At 43.4% G+C, this 15,280-nt stretch overlaps 6 non-coding genes across 6 annotated transcripts; 5 read left to right on the forward strand and 1 right to left on the reverse strand.

Moving 5' to 3' along the window:
• The first annotated feature begins 2,983 nt into the window (after positions 1–2,983).
• TRNAT-UGU (transfer RNA threonine (anticodon UGU)) lies at positions 2,984–3,056 on the forward strand. The gene has a single exon. It is a non-coding gene; the product is annotated as a tRNA-Thr (tRNA).
• An 809-nt stretch (positions 3,057–3,865) lies between these two features.
• Positions 3,866–3,937, forward strand: TRNAP-UGG (transfer RNA proline (anticodon UGG)). Its single transcript has one exon. It is a non-coding gene; the product is annotated as a tRNA-Pro (tRNA).
• Positions 3,938–5,697: 1,760 nt separating this feature from the next.
• Positions 5,698–5,770, forward strand: TRNAV-AAC (transfer RNA valine (anticodon AAC)). Its single transcript has one exon. It is a non-coding gene; the product is annotated as a tRNA-Val (tRNA).
• A 659-nt stretch (positions 5,771–6,429) lies between these two features.
• On the reverse strand, positions 6,430–6,511 carry TRNAL-AAG (transfer RNA leucine (anticodon AAG)). Its single transcript has one exon. It is a non-coding gene; the product is annotated as a tRNA-Leu (tRNA).
• Positions 6,512–9,860: 3,349 nt separating this feature from the next.
• TRNAP-UGG (transfer RNA proline (anticodon UGG)) lies at positions 9,861–9,932 on the forward strand. The gene has a single exon. It is a non-coding gene; the product is annotated as a tRNA-Pro (tRNA).
• A 3,248-nt stretch (positions 9,933–13,180) lies between these two features.
• TRNAV-AAC (transfer RNA valine (anticodon AAC)) lies at positions 13,181–13,253 on the forward strand. Its single transcript has one exon. It is a non-coding gene; the product is annotated as a tRNA-Val (tRNA).
• Positions 13,254–15,280: the final 2,027 nt, after the last annotated feature.

The following is a 15,280-nucleotide window of genomic DNA, read 5'->3' on the forward strand; positions in this document are numbered from 1 at the left end:
GACTTTCCTCAGTATTTCAGGCTCCAAGACAGGTTGAAAATAACCCTAGGAGCATAAGGGAGGATGGTGCAGTTATAAGAACACTAGCATGAAATGAAAGAGACATGGCAGCCCTTATCTGCTCTGCTACAAACTCCTCTTGTGAACTTGGACCACTCAATCGCTCTGTGTTACTGTTCTCAATCTGTAAAGAGGCAATAATACTGAACTCCTCACAGTAGTGCTCTGAGGATAAATACATGGACGATTGAGAGGTATTTGGATACTATGTTAATGGGCACCATATATGACAGATAGGGGAATATTATCTTTCATAGTATTTCTGTGGTTGTCACACTGGTGCTAGCTAGAGCCAAAGAGAGCAGAGATGAATGAAAATTAGGGAGGTGGGGAATGGTATTAATTTCAATTTTTGGTCCCTCAGAAAAGTGTTATTCAGGTTTATTTTGAGTGATCAGAATGATATAAAATCCTAAATGAATCTGACAGAGCATATTGCTTCTCAATATTGCACAATGTAAAAATGTGAGTGCATGCCATGAAGGATGCCACTGAGAAAACCATGCGTATGCAGCAAACATCTAGGCAAAGGCAGTATTGTGTATGGATTAGAAAAGGGGACTTGGAAACAGGATCCTGGATTCCATTCCTGGCTATCACAATGACATAATCTCTCACCAATTAATGCATTAATTAACTATTAATTTCCACTTCTGGGGAGATATATTTAACTTAACCAACCTCCAGGGTGCAAAACACACTCAGTGCAGCAGCTTGTAGCATTTCCACTTATTTTTTCCAAGGAAAGACCCAGCTGGTGGGCCGACTGCAGCTGGCGTAAGTCCCTTTTCTTGTTTCTTTTTTAAAGCTGGCTGAAGAGCATGGAGGAAGATCCAACAAATGTTTTTTATGTGTATTTAGGTGCAAAGATCACTCTCCGTATATTTCCATCGACTCCTGGTGAATAAGGATACGTTTTGTTGGGTTCGGAACATTGATCACAATCTGAGCAAAGCACAGGTCAAAAGATCATCATCATTCTGTACTAGAGAGATGAAGAACTTGACTAAAAACCAAAATAAGAACAAGGCCCAATAACCTTAGACAAGCTCTGTGACTACAGAGAGACGTATGGGACAGAATTGGACAAAGTCATTCAAAACAAAGGCCAATTGAGAAGAGACTGGCAATGATAATGTTTACAATGATTTTTCACTCATTACTGATATCCAGAAAGTCTATTAGCGAAGCGTGAATCCAATGAGCACTGAAGCTCTTCTCAAGTGGAAAGCAATGAGTTGGAGTTCCCAAGGTTGCCAATGCTTGTGATCTTATCACCAGTCTGCTGATACTGGCATAGGCGCCGACTCTGTGGTTGCTCCAGCCCCGGAGCACCTATGGGGAAAAATTAGTGGGTGCTCTGCACCCACCGGCAGCCAAGCTCCCCTCCCCTTCCCTCCCCTCACTGCCACCGCCACCACCACCGCCGCCTCCTCTGCCTACCTCCCAGTGCTTCCCGCCCTGCTGCTGCCAAACAGCTGTTTGGCTGCTCCAGGAGAGTGGGGGAGGAGCGGGAATATGGTGCGCTCAGGGGAGGAGGCAGGGAAGAGGCGGGGCCGGGCCGGGGATTTGGGAAAGTAGTCGGAATAGAGGCAGGGAGGGGGCGGAGTTGGGGCAGGGACTTTGGGGAAGGGGTTGGAATGGGGGTGGGGCAGAGGTGGGAGGGGTGGGGCAGGGGCCGGGTGTCATGGAAGGGGTAGAGTGTGGGCATGGCGGGGGGCAGAGGCAGGTTGAGCACCCACGGCGGGAGCAGAAGTCGGAACCTATGTATACTGGATGTTGTGCCAAAGCCCCAGCTACCTGCCCAGAGTCATGCTATTTCAGGAGAAAGATGGCATTCGCTACAACTTCCTGAAGAAATGAGACCCTGGCTGCCTGGTACTAATTGCCATTTTCAACAAATGCAAACAGTTCCTCTGTACTCCCAGCTCCTGGAAGAAGTCTATGATGATGCTCGTCTACAAGAAAGGGGAGCGAGACGAAATAACTGCATGGATTTTGTGGACTTGATTCTTCTTCTTTGCATCAAGTAAAGGCTCTCAGTGAGGTACAGTGCACCCAGCACACATGGGTCCTGATCCTGTTTTTTTTAAAATCTACTGTAATGTAAATTCTATATAATACTACTCAACTTCTGGTTCTTCTGATGTGATAGAACTCAGACAGAGTTCTTAGAGTATATTACAGTACTCAGAGTATATTGCTTCTCATTATTGCACAATGTAGAAATGCAAGTGCATTCCATGTTGGATGCCATTGATTACATCATGCATATGCAGCAAACATCTAGGCAGAGGCAGTATTGTATATGGGTTAGAAAAGGGGAGTGGGAAACAGGATCCTGGATTTTATTCCTGGCTATCACAATGGCATTATCCCATCACCAATTTAATACATCTAATCCATTTAATACATTCTTTAATCAAAGTTTGGTTAGTGCTATGGAAAAAAAAAAGAAAAAGTGCCAAGCAATTAATGGGATGACATATGATCTGCTGCATTTGTTGTATGCAAATAAAGTGCAGTGAACACACAGCAACACTGAAAACTATTGATTTCCACTTCTGGCAAACTGTATTTAACTTAGATAATCTTCAGGGTGCAATACATATTCAGTACAGCAGGTGGTAGCGTTACCACACATGTTTTCCAGGGATAGGACCAGCTGGCCAGCAGTGTGCATGTGGCGAGTCCCTTTTCCTGTTTGTTTCTTAAAGCTGGCTGCAGCGCTTGGAGGACGATCCAAAGGAGACTTTTTATGCAAATCGAGGTGCAGTGATCACACTCCTTACATTGCTATTGACTCCTGGTGAATCAAGATACGTTTAATTGGGGTCAGAACATTGATCCAGGTTCTGAACAAAGCACAGGTCAAAAGATCTTTACCATTCTGGGCAATCCAGAAGAAGGTTTTTCAGCTGCAGGCTCCATAGCTCAGGGGTTAGAGCACTGGTCTTGTAAACCAGGGGTCGCGAGTTCAAATCTCGCTGGGGCCTAGTGTTGTCTTTTTTTTTCTCCCTTCATTTCATTTTTAAAAATTATTTATTTATATCAACAAAAGCTTTTATCTCGCTTTCCAGGAAATCAGTCGCATTCCTTGACTTTTTTCAAATGTCAACCGGTGTCTTGATGAACCACCAGTTAACAAGCAAAGTGACTAGATAAACTTTGAAGCAATGCTATTCTTCAGGTCACTTTCACCAACAGAAGTTGGTCCAAAAAGAGATGTTACCTCACCCATCTTGTCACTCTAATATCCTTGGGGCAACACTGCAAATGGTAAATTCTTAGAAAGGCTAGAGAGATATAATGTGGGATCATCTAAGCACCTGCAATCATGGATTTTAAAAAGTAGAACCTTGTCATCCCTTTTCCTTTGGAAGAAGGTTTTTAACTGGAAGCAGTTGCTGCCTCAATTTACATTACAAAAAAAAATGGGAGGGAGAAAGGGAAATCAGTAGGATAAAAATCTGCTACTCTCTACAGCTGTCACCAGAACTTTAGGAACCACTGGCAGATCAGACGGGTGATAAGTTTTTCACTTATGTTGTTGGAAAGAAAGAATGAATGACTGGAGCGGGGAAGGGATTAAAGGGGAAAAATGAATTAAAGTCAATTATCTCTCGTTGAAAGCTGAATCCCTGAGCAGAACTGGGCGCTGAAGTGTTGGCAGAGGGAGACGAAAGCGAGTTGGAGCAAGAGAATGGAAGAAAAGTGTGAATGATTCTGAAAAAGCAAAACCCTCATGCAATACGTTACCTAAGCACAGCTCTCAAGTACTTACTCAGCCGCAGTTTATCTATATGGCTCGTTGGTCTAGGGGTATGATTCTCGCTTTGGGTGCGAGAGGTCCCGGGTTCAAATCCCGGACGAGCCCTTGTTTTTATTTTTTAAAATAATTATTGGCACTCTAAAAAACATTCAACAGTTTGCCTCTGGGCAGTACAAAATATGCCCTGACTTAATTCTACCGTGTAGGAGATCTTTTCTCGAGGTGAGCTGTACAAATGCACAGGGACCGGGCAGTGACGTCCTTAGCTTGTACTGTTGCAGTGGCTGCTTCGCTTTGGGGTTGGAAACTTGCCACATGGTCTGATGAGTTTTTGCTGAGCCAGGCAGCACGCAAAGGGATTAAACGGAATAGCAGGAAGGAAAATAAAACAAACAGGGGAGGAGTTAACCTGGGAGAACCAAGCTGATGGGGAAGTGAGGAAGAAGAGATCAAGGGGGGTCAAGAAGCGATGTCAGGAGGCTGTAAAGAAAACATTCCCTATAGGGTAACCCAGGGTGACATGTACGCCGCGGTGCAGGGCTCCCTGCAAGTCACCCAAGGGGCTGATAGCTCCCCAAGGGGGGCGGGGGGGGGGGGGTTGAAAAGCTAGAAGTGGCATAATAGCAGGGCATAGAATCAGGGGACTGGGGGGGGGGGGGGGCCTGCCAGGATGGGAAACAACTGGGGTTTCCTGGGGGGAGCGCTGTAAGAAGGGAATTCGCGGGCGGTGGGAATTGTTTTCAGGGCTCCTGGCAAAGAGTTAAACCGGGGGGGGGGGGTAAAGAGGAGCACAGTCAGTAGCAGGGTTATTTTTGGGAAAGGGGTGCGGGGGTGCCTTAACGGGCTGCTTGGTACGGGAAGGAGGGAGGAATTTGGGTTGCTTTAATGAAGACCTGCAGAGCCTAATTAAGCTCATAGAGGTGCAGGCACACAAATCACACAACGGGCAGATCACACAACTGACAGAGCGCAGGAAGCCCCCGGTCCCGCTCCCCCGGCCGGAGCGCCAGGCACAGCGCGGGAAGCCCCCGGTCCCATTCCCGCGGCCGGAGCGCAGCGAATCCCCGGTTCTGCTCCCCAGGCCAGAGCCCCGGACGGAGCGCAGCAATCCCGCGGCCCCGCTCCCCCGGCCGGAGCTCGACGGCTAGTTAAAAACGTCCCATGGCCTGAAGCGTCCCGCGGGCCATAGTTTGCCCACCCCTGTAGTAGAGGATAATAGTAATCCTAAAACTGTCATATTCATCAACACACATGAAAATACAAAAATCACACATGCATGCCTACACAAAAATCGCACGCGGAGGTGTGCACACAGCTGTCAGAGACATAGACATCACAATCATTCATAAATACACAGGAAGGTATAATCCACAGATTAAGAAACACAAACGAGACATGAGACATTTTTCAAAAAGCTAAATCATAAATAGGCACATAAATCACATGAACTTACACATGTATGCACACGTTTAAAATGAACACACATACACAAACAGAAGCATTGTCATACATAAGTATTCACAAAGCTTCATGTATGTATGTGCACATTCACAAACAAACCACACAATCTTGCGCTCACACACACATTTACAAATACCACAAAAAGAACAGGAGTACTTGTGGCACCTTAGAGACTAACAAATGTATTAGAGCATAAGCTGACAAATATCACAGCAGTTAGTTAGGGGGCATTTGTGGACACACAGTTTCACCATACACAAACACACATACAGTCACAACCATCTGCAATCACAAAACCACTGATTAAGAAAAACCAGTACATTGGCATGAAGACATCAGCAGAGCAACACTGCTGATTGATTAGAAATATCTAGACCACCCGAGAGCACCCCCGTCTTATATGTGTTTCTGTAGTGTAGTGGTTATCACGTTCGCCTAACACGCGAAAGGTCCCCGGTTCGAAACCGGGCAGAAACAAGCTTAATGATTTTGATGTGGTGAATACTGTGTCGTAGTGTTTCCAAAGTAGGTTAAATAATAGCCTGTTTTGGAGAAGAATAAGGCTAAACGCTTTTCGCACATCCGCTGATTCTCGTCTCTCTAATATCCTGTGACTGACACACCAACTACATAAATCCTGGCAACTTGTATTTAGATATTTTGGGGGGTGGACAAGTAAAACTCAGTCATCCCTGGTGCATTTATCTTGCAGTGAATTGCTTTGCCTATAATGCCAAAGGGAGGGAGCATTGGCTGATTTGAGATCCACATTCTCCTAATTTGCAAGCCCCTTTTGTCATGAAGAAGTGACAGACAGAGCAGCTTTGCAAGGATACCTACAGATCCCCCTGCTAATGTCCTGAATAGTTGCTGGCTGTGCTCTCTGGGCTGGAGACTAAATCCACAGCTGTCATGCAGAGGGATATTCCACTTCGGTTATTTTTAGAGATGTGAAAACCGTCTACAAACAGGACCTTCCTGAAAACTGACCCTCTCTTCAGTTAAGGTCAGTGTTTTATGGGAGGGGGCTATCAGGCAAGTGCAAAAGCATAGCTGCTAATTAGCACCGCGAAATTAAAAGTCTCCACTTAGCTATTTAAAAAATTGGAACCTGAGGGAAAGGTATAAAAGGTTTCTGGCAGCGGTGGGATTCGAACCCACGCCCCCGAAGAGACTGGAGCCTTAATCCAGCGCCTTAGACCGCTCGGCCACGCTACCTCGGTGAAAGCTTGTGCTTGTGTGTACCTCTTTCCTTGTTATAGTGCTCTCCGCACTGCTGGAAAATTATGTATTATTTTCATGCACAATTGAAAAAAGTATAGTTCTAATTACAACATCCATTTATTACTCTTTTTAATGTCAAACCTCTGCTGCCTATACCCCTGCTCGTGTATAAGGCAGATTGGCACAAAAATTGGCACACAAAGAAAACCAAACAACTGACGCAAATAAAAGATTTCCTTGTTAACCCATAGTTACATTCCTTCAGATCTGGGAGCTTACTATTGAACTAGAAGGGCGGTGATCTGTCTTTTGACATAATTATTACCTGGCTGTATTTAAAAGAAGAAGAAGAGAGAGCAGACAAATAAAATGATAGTAATGTGTTATTATTATACTACTACTACTACTACTACTACTACTACAGGTTTTCCTCCAGAACTGAGTGATATCCACTCTCATCCTGGGTCTCTCTCTTTCTCCCCTCCAGTAGAAATTATCTAAAATATCAATGGCAAACTAGTTTAATACCTGAATGATTTTGCTAAATGGTAACTAAACGAAAAATTGGGAGAAATTCCTCTCCTTTTCACCATTATCTGCAGCCAATCCATTCACACTCTGTGTTTCACATGCCCCCTACGCTATCCACTATCCTCCACTCACCCACATTCTAAATAGCCTCCCCCCCCCCCTTCTTCTCTACCCCCTCCACGTCTTCTTATTGTTGTTATTACTTCGATCCCTCTTCTTATGCCACCCTCCATTCCTGGGCTTACAGCTAAGCACAGATGTAAGCACATGGGCTCAAGTAACTGTCTGTTGGCAAGTTGCCCTGATAGTTATCATGTTATACTATCTTTAGTTGAGAGATTCTTTCTACCCTTCACTTTATTGGACTAGACCCAGCTCCTTAGTGTGACTGACAGGTTTAATTTGATCTTTTTTTTTTTTTTTTTTAAGTGTCAGGCATCCTAGTATATTTTATTCTCGTTGGAAATCCTCTGATTGTTGATGTGATGGGGACACCAATGACCAAGAGTTTGAGTAATGTCTGCTTAAGGCATGAATTGGGTCCCAGGTGCCCTGAAAGTTCCCAGCAGGGTGACTTAGGCCCCAGGTTCTAGGGGGCAGCCTCAGGGAACAAGAAGACCTCTTGGTTATTGAGTGTCCAAGTGGCATTTTGCTGGCTTCGCTCTGTGGAATCTGGAAGACTGAGACTTCTGTGTTTGTAACCCTTTAAATCCCCAAATCAATCAGAGGAAAAACTCTAAGGACAATTTTGGAGGTGATACATTCTGAGGAGCTTATGCCCTGAAGACTAAGAAATGAAGGTCTTGTAGTTTATCTATATGTATACTGCAAGTTTATCTATCTATCTATCTATCTATCTATCTATCTATCTATCTATCTATCTATCTATCTATCAGTAAAAAGAGAATGATGTCCTTGCAATTTCAAATTTAACTCCACATAATGAATTTTCTTTTTGTTTGTTTTGTTTTGTTGGGGTGAAGGAGGAGTGGATTAGATAGATAGATAGATAGATAGATAGATAGATAGATAGATAGATAGATAGATAGATAGATAGATAGAGTGAACAAATTTGTAGCTATAGTAGGGCATTATATAAATACAAAGACTATGAAACTGGTGCATTTTTCTTCAACATAAAGCACATCAACTCCAAGAACATAGTTTATTCCTGCCCAAAAGAAAAAATAGTTGTGATGTTTTTGAGTGGATTTATGTTGTAAACTACAGTTAGCACCAGCTGTGATAAAATAGGATAATGTACTCTAGGCAGACAATATTGTAACTAGTAGACTCGTGGAAGATGCAAATTTACAGTAATTTGACTTCAAAAAATGACAGGCTAGATAGAATACAGTACTAGTAGCTCTTGTCCACTTTCGTAAGAAAACTGGTAAGCCATTGTGACAATAACAGCTTAACAAAAGTTCGTTTCAAAGCTTCTACTATGTTATGCAAAAACAAATTGCTCTTATAAGTGTGACAGTGACTGACTTTGCACTGAATCCTTATTATCCATATAAATAAAAATCCATATAAAGAAAACCCAACCCTCTCTTACCCCAACAAAACAAACAATCAAAAACAGAAAGTTAATTCAAACAAACAAAATGAAATGAAATAATTAAATCAAAGCTAAATTTGAAAATGCCTGGACATCACTATCCTTTTGCTGGTTCCAATCTGTAATGCCTGTAACATCACTGCTTTATTCTAATGTGGTCCCATAATGTATTAAAGGCCCTGTAAGAACAATGGAGGGAGAAAGAAAGAAAGAAAGAAAGAAAGAAAGAAAGAAAGAAAGAAAGAAAGAAAGAAAGAAAGAAAGAAAGAAAGAAAGAAAGAAAGAAAGAAAGAATTAGGAATTGCAGATATAAGATTATAAGATTCTTTCATGACTATTGGACTTTTAAAGCACTAAAAAGACAGGGAAATTGTGCATTAAAATTAAAAGTACAAAAAAAAGTCTGTACATTTAAAGGTACTCAAGGTAGCTTAGTTCTTCAGTGAACCAAATCTCCTATTTTCCTTTGTTTCCTCAGTTCCTGCCAGTTTAAAAAAATATGATTTCAGGAACCCATCTCTATCTTTGGTAGATTTTAATTAGAGAAACAAATATGGACTTGTATTGAAAACTGATTTGCCATTCTACACTAGATAGATTTTATCTGAGGATGAATCCGTTGGGAGGTGGTATGTTGGAAGGGAAAGGGATCCCATGATTCTGAAAGTGTCTTATTTACTAATCCACAGAATGCAAATTCTGGAGCACCACTGCTTCTTCAGAGATCCTGTGTGTGCGTTTGGGCTGTGGGGGTAAAGCTGAAATTGAAAAGACTCGTCTAAACGAAGAACTATAGAAGAGGTTCAGAAAGTGAAGATACTTTCTAGTCCTGAAGGACTTGGGCATTTTTGAATGATGGAGGAGAAGCTAGAGAAGAGAAGGCAGGTTCTAGGAAAAGGAAATCTGACCAGCGAATGGAGCCAATTAGGCAAAAAGAAATAAACGGCAGTAGAAAGTTGAGCTTTCTCTTACCCTTAACATGGAAAAGAGACAAGTGAAGTCACAGAAAGGCATAAGTAAGAGGGAGACAGGGTGGGTGAGGTAATTCCTTTTATTGGACCAACTTCTGTTGGTAAAGAGACACGCTCTTGAGCTCCACAGAGCTCTTCTTCAAGTCTTTTACCAACAGAAGTTGGTCCAATAAAAGAGACTACTTCAACCAAATTATCACTCTTACAAGTTAAGATCAACAAAAACTACAATAGTAGTAAGAGACAAGAGCCGTTCAGCTAGGCCTTTTAAACAGCTGGCTCGTTGGTCTAGGGGTATGATTCTCGCTTTGGGTGCGAGAGGTCCCGGGTTCAAATCCCGGACGAGCCCTCTTTTTCTTAAAATAAAAAAAAAAATCCCGTTCTTTTGAACATTTTCTCTTTTGCTATTTTCTAACTGATCAGCTCAGCTTTCGACAATCCCTATTACCATAAAACCTAGTGGGCTGATAGTGACAATACAGGAGCAGTGTGTCTGTTCAGTGCAAGTTACATGAGCCTTGATTTGGGGCTTTAAAAAAGTGAAATGATCCCAGCCTGCACACAGCTAAAGGTGACTGGGGTTTCAAGCCCTGTCCGAGAACGGAGCAGCTGTTTGTTCTCCTGGTCGAGTTTCCTGGTGCCTTGCAAGATCCTGTTTCGCTCAGTTGCTGGCCCTTTGCCACAGCTTGCTAGTCATCTGCTACTCCCACTGCCAAAAAGGGGAGCAGGGGATTGTAAAATAGACAGAGGCGACATGACGGTCTGTTCTGTTCATTCCCTCTGAAGCACCTGGCATTGGCCACTGTCAGAGGACAGGATACTGGGCTAGATGGGCCTTTGGTCTGACCCAGTGTGGCTCTTCTTATAGAAGCCAGGTGCCTGCTGGTGTGACCTGGCCATTCCTTTTTGTTTCAGAACCTGTGGGATTGGGGCGGGGGGCGGGGGGTGTCTCCCCCACCATAAAATGCACAGATGGGGGAGAGAGGGTTAGAACAGGGAAAGAGCAGCTGCGAGAGAGGTACCTCAGCCACAACCCATTGCAGTGGATGGGGAGGCTTTGGAACAGCACCTTACAAAACTTAAGAGGAAGCACACTGGATGAAGCAACAGAGGGTCCTGTGGCACCTTTGAGACTAACAGAAGTATTGGGAGCATAAGCTTTCGTCGGTAAGAAGTGAGGTTCTTACCCACAAAAGCTTATGCTCCCAATACTTCTGTTAGTCTTGCCACAGGACCCTCTGTTGCTTTTTACAGATTCAGACTAACACGGCTACCCCTCTGATAGTTGACACACTGGATGATTACCTGCTCTGTTCATTCCCTATGGAGCACCTGCCATTGGCCATATATCTCCTCACTATATGTTCCATTCTATGCAGCCGATGAAGTGGGCTATAGCCCATGAAAGCTTATGCTCAAATAAATTTGTTTGACTCTAAGGTGCCACAAGTACTCCTCGTTCTTTTTGTCAGGAGACAGGATACTGGGCTAGATGGGCCATTGATCTGACCCAGTATGGCAGTTCTTCTGTTTTTATGTTGAATACTATGGAGGAATTATGCAAGCAGGCTGTAGAAAAAGGCCAGGGGGAGAGATGAAGTGGAGAGTTCTGGGGTTCTGGAGGAAGTGGGTGGACACAGGGATGCTGCATCATCGGTAGGGCCCTGCCAAATTCATGGCCATGAAAAATGTGTCATGGACCATGTAATCTGGTTTTGTGTGCTTTTACCCTATACTGTATAGATTCCACGGGTGAGACCAGTGTTTCTCAAGTTGTGGGACCTGACCCAAAAGGGTGTTGTAGGGTGGGTTGCAAGGTCATTGTAGGGGTGTCGCGGTATTGCTATCCTTACCTCTGCACTGCTTTCAGAACTGGGTGGCCAGAGAGCTGTGCACCCAGCTCTGGAGGCAGCAACCCCCCAGCAGCAGTGTAGAGTGCTGCCTTTACTTCTGCGTTGCTGCCTTCAGAGCTGGGCAGTCAGAGAGTGTTGGCTTCTGACCAAAGGCCCAGCTCTGAAGACAGCAGCACAGAAGTAAGGGTGGCAATCCCATACCATGACATTCTTACTTCTGCACTGCTGCTGGCAGTGGCTCTGCCTTCAGAGCTGGGCTCTTGGCCAGCAGCTGCCACTCTCCAGCCACCCAGCTGTGACGGCAGCATCACCACCACCAGCAGCATAGAAGTAAAGGTAGCAGCACTGCAACCCCCCCCAATAATCTTGTGACCCCCCCCCCAACTCCTTTTTGAGTCAGGATCCCTACAATTACAACACTGTGAAATTTCAGATTTAAAAAGCTGAAATAATGAAACTTACAATTTTAAAAATTCCATGACCATGAGATTGACCGAAATGGGCCGTGAATTTGGTAGGGCCCTAATCATCACAGTATAGCAGATGGGGCCTATGCAGGGTGAACAGAAGTGGGGGCTGGATCACATCAGGGAGAAGAGGCCATAAGGTGTCAGGGGGTTTCCCAGGGTGCAGAGGATTAGGGGGTCTAGGTAGGGTATAGGAGTGGGGATGCTGGAAGGGGAGAGCAGAGGATTGGAGAGAATGGGGTTTTGTGGCACAATAGCAGGATTGAGGGGGTTCTGTGGGCTCTGGTGGACAAGGGGGGTGTATCAAGGCAGAAGACACTAAGTTCTGAAGGCTGATTTGTGAGTCATTCCTTGGTGCTGCAGACATAAGGGAGCAGTTTGGGTGGACACACGATTTAAGGAGAAGCATTGTACAGAAGGTGCAGGCCGTTAAGAAGCTCGTAGCAAGTTGTTGTGCTGCTGGGAGCCTACAGGGGGGCACTAGAGCTGGGCCTAGATTTTGAGGTGCAGAGATCACAGGGAAGGAGGGTGACGGGGTGCTGCATGGAACACCAGGGAAGGTGCTGAGGGAACACATCAATGAGTTTAGTGAAGTGCCCTTTAGGGGTGAGAGGTTATGATGCTCCAAGGAGCACAGGGATAAAGTAGGGTGGGGTGGGGGGTATGCAAGGAGATTTCAGGGACATAAACTCCCTGTGGCAGAAAAAACTAGTGTAAGAAATGCTGGAATTAAATATGATACCATGGGCATGAGGAGATCCCAAACCTATTCCTATTATGAGGCAATCGCTGATCAGGGAATTAATCAAAGAAACCTCAATGTCACAGTGGGAGCAAAATATAATATCCCAATCATCTGTGAGTGTTCAGAAAACACCCCAAAATACAAAACATACACCTAAAGAGTCCTAAATATGCAAAATACCCTACCCACACAAACACACCCACTCCAGAACAGATACCCAGGAAAATACAGAAGAAAAGAGCAGGCAGCTAAATCTCCAGAGTGTCAACACCTCATCTCACATAGTCTCATCTGTCTCCCTGGAAATGCACCTGAAGTCATGCACTCTCAGAATCATGCTCACACAAACTACACCTGAAGAAAGAATACAATCAAAACTCAAAAAAAGAGAGGGCCACAGGATTTCACATGCTAACAGATGCAAGGATTAACTTCATCCAGAAGGGGGCAATACACACACAAATGTTAAGCTTAACCTAGTCCATTAACAAAAGGTTAGACCACAGAGGGGGTGTAAATAAAAAACAGGTGGGTTTCTGTAGTGTAGTGGTTATCACGTTTGCCTAACACGCAAAAGGTCCCTGGTTCAAAACCAGGCAGAAACAAACATATCACTACCTTTTTGCAGAGGTGATTTTACTTGTGTCTTAAAGTAATAACATTTATTTTTTAAGATCTTACAAAATATTCTTTTTTATGCAATCTCAAGAGTTGTTTGAACTTATAAAATGGGCTCAATCAAGTTACAACAGATAAGACAAAGAAAATTGTTTACATATATATTTAGATTACAATTGACAGGTTTCAGAGTAACAGCCGTGTTAGTCTGTATCCGCAAAAAGAAGAACAGGAGTACTTGTGGCACCTTAGAGACTAACAAATTTATTAGAGCATAAGCTTTCGTGGACTACAGCCCACTTCTGAAGAAGTGGGCTGTAGTCCACGAAAGCTTATGCTCTAATAAATTTGTTAGTCTCTAAGGTGCCACAAGTACTCCTGTTCTTTAGATTACAATGTTGCAAAAGAAAAGGTGGCTAAGAAATACATTTTTAAAAAAATGGCCTTTGGGACAGATTACGATCTCATTTACACCGGGCTAAATTATTAGGCTTTCCATTTAGTATTTGTAGTAGTAGTAATAGTACTAGTCATTATCATAGGTCTAGTAGCCCAACTCACGACCAGTGCTAGGTATGGTAAACACAGAACAAATAGTGTTGCTGTGGCCGTGTTGGTCCCAGAATATTAGAGAACAAGGTGGGTGAAGTAATATCTTTTATTGGACCAACTTGTAGTAGTGAGAGAGACAAGCTTTGGAGCTTATACAGAGCTCTTCTTCAGATTGTGTAAGCGCAAAAGCACCCAACCTACAGAGGTTGGTCCAATGAAAGAGATCACCTCCCCCACCTTGTCTCCCACAAAACAAATAGTTCTTGCCCCCAAAGAACTTACCATCTAGAAGTCAGTATGAGAGGAAAATCATCCTCAATGATTAGGGCTGGGGAAGGGGACTAAATGACCTGTTTCAGAGTGGTAGCCGTGTTAGTCTGTATCAGCAAAAAGAACGAGGAGTACTTGTGGCACCTGAGACACTAACAAATTTATTTGAGCATAAGCTTTTGTGGGCTAAAGCCCACTTCATCAGATGCATAGAGTTGAAAATACAGTAGGATGATATATATATATATACAGAGAACATGAAAAAACGTCTGATTTTATCTATTCAGGGGACACCATCATAGGACCTAATCACATCAGCCACACTATCAGTGGCTCGTTCACCTGCACATCTACCAATGTGATATATGCCATCATGTGCCAGCAATGCCCCTCTGGCCAAACCAGACAGTCTCTACATAAAAGAATAAATGGACCCAAATCAGGTGTCAAGAATTATAACATTCAAAAACCAGTCGGAGAACACTTCAGCCTCCCTGGACACTCAATTACAGACCTCAAAGTTGCAATACTCCAACAAAAAAACTTCAAAAACAGACTCCAACGAGAAACTGCAGAACTGGAATTAATTTGCAAACTGGACACCATTAAACTAGGCTTGAATAAAGACTGGGAGTTGATGAGTCATTACACAAACTAATAACTATTTCCTCATGCTAATTTCCCTCCCTACTGTTACTCACACCTTCTTGCCAATTGTTTGAAATGGGCCATCCTGATTATCACTACAAAAGTTTTTTTTTCTCCTGCTGATAATAGCCCACCTTAATTGATTACTCATTAGAGTTGGTATGGCAACACCCATTCATGTTCTCTGTGTATATATTTCTTCCTACTGTATTTTCCACTGCATGCATCTGATGAAGTGGGCTTTATCCCACAAAAGCTTATGCTCAAATAAATTTGTTAGTCTCTAAGGTGCCACAAGTACTCCTCATTCTTTTTTTTTAAATCACCTGTATTTCCCTTCTTAAATAAGGATGATTAAGTCTTTTGGGGATAGGGAAATACAGGAATGAAACCAATAGATTTTTTTTGTTTGAAACTAGATAGCAAATAAGATTCTAGAGAAATTAAACTAAAACCCTAGAGAGGTTAACAGAGAATGAGTCTGTGATGTGTTCGGAGCATGGACTGGCTCTTTCTATGTTCTTGTAAAGTGCCTAGCATAAGG

Source organism: Chrysemys picta, chromosome 12 (assembly GCF_011386835.1).
Source record: "Chrysemys picta bellii isolate R12L10 chromosome 12, ASM1138683v2, whole genome shotgun sequence".
Lineage (NCBI taxonomy): Eukaryota > Metazoa > Chordata > Testudines > Emydidae > Chrysemys > Chrysemys picta.